At 45.5% G+C, this 1,770-nt stretch overlaps 1 pseudogene; it reads right to left on the bottom strand.

Moving 5' to 3' along the window:
- Positions 1-1,210: 1,210 nt before the first annotated feature.
- Positions 1,211-1,327, bottom strand: LOC126459167 (5S ribosomal RNA; annotated as a pseudogene).
- Positions 1,328-1,770: the final 443 nt, after the last annotated feature.

Consider the following 1,770-nt stretch of genomic DNA (forward strand, 5'->3'; position numbering starts at 1 on the left):
CTGGTTTTTGTTCTGTTCTGTTCCCGCTCTGATTAGGTACGGACGCATTGTCATGACTCTCTGTATGAATCTGTGTTAAAATGTACCTTAAGTGCTTATAATACAGTCAAAGTTAACTTTATTATGATTTTCATATCTAAATTTCAACACTCCACGTCACTTTGTTATTAATATTTTATGATTTATGTTTTTCAGACGATCACGGCTGGAAAAGAGGAGCCGACGACATATTGTTAGTCGACGTATATGGCCGAACACTTCTCGTGTTCAGTCATTAATTTCAAACCGCGTATATCGCTCCACGTCCCTGAGATCGGTGCGCCGATCTTTCCGCAGTTTTCACGCGAGTGACGCAAAGAACGGTTCGGCCCGCCGTCCACTAACAGTGACGTCGTTGTGCGACCTACACTAGTCGGACACAGGCCCCGCTTCGTTCAGATTATTGATGGTGGTCCATGTTTTACTTTATACCAGCCGCTTCACGCAGAACTCGGCACGGAGCGCTGCAGTTTCATCGCGCTGCGCCGTCCGTATTGCGGGCGACAATACGCGCACGACCGCCATCTAATGGCACTTTCCTCCTTCTGTATTAATTTGGAATGCTAATTTACTTTTTCGGTTCCCCTTTAAGGTTGTAAACGTGTCAGGTATAGCATGATTTATCCCACCAAATCACTCGTTTCCAGCCATTCACTGTCCACTGGCGCTTCTCTTCACACCCCCAAAGCGTCGCTTAGCACTGACCAGAGAAATGTGTGGATTATGAGGAACTGCTCGACCTTTGTACCCCGTTGTTTTTAACTCCCTATGCTAGATGGACTGCTGGTAGCACTTTGTAACTCACGACTGATTCCTTCCGCTGATTTCATCTGATTTTTTACAACCACCTTCTGCAATGTTCGAAAATCCCTGTCCGCCAGTACATGAGGTCTGCCTCATCTTTTTCTTACTTTTTTATTTTATTTTACACATCTAGTTCCGTAGCACCAAACTGAAGAGCAAAATTCTATGGTCTTGGAAATAATTATTACACCAAATTAACATAAAGCACTCCGTCTTCAGGCCACAAGTGGCCCATCGGGATAGGAGGGGCGTGTGGTCAGCACACCGCTCTCCCGGTCGTCATGATGGTTTTCTTGGACCGGAGCCGCTACTATTCGGTCGAGTAGCTCCTCAGTTTCCATCACGAGGCTGAGTACACCCCGAAAAATGGCAACAGCGCATGGCGACCCGAATGGTCACCCATCCAAGTGCCGGCCACGCCCGACAGCGCTTAACTTCGGTTATCTGACGGGAACCGGTGATCCGCTGCGGCAAGGCTGTTGCCAAATTAACATAGATAAAATAAAATATTGACGAATAGTATACAGGTAACAAACTATGAGTATATATTACCATGATCAACAATGTAACACAGGAATTAGCTCAGTTTTTATAACTCCACGACAGAATAGAAAGAGTGTGTAGTAGTTGGCTGGAGAGCCAACACCGTGTTACTAGAGGAGGCCGAAATGCACGCGTTTTAGCTCACGCAGGCTGGCGTGAGGAGGGAAGGACTATACTGACGTGAGGTCTGGAACATGACAAGGAATTAGAATTCAGAAAGCAGACGTAGCTAGTTGATACTTAACTTTAATCCATTAATGATGAACGTCGCTCTTGAAGGTACATGATTCACAATATCTATCTCAATAGTAACTGAATATGGCGCCGTACAAGGTCGTAGCAAATGACGTAGCTGAAGTCTATGCTAAACTGTCGTCTCTACAA

Source organism: Schistocerca serialis, chromosome 2 (assembly GCF_023864345.2).
Source record: "Schistocerca serialis cubense isolate TAMUIC-IGC-003099 chromosome 2, iqSchSeri2.2, whole genome shotgun sequence".
NCBI lineage: Eukaryota > Metazoa > Arthropoda > Insecta > Orthoptera > Acrididae > Schistocerca > Schistocerca serialis.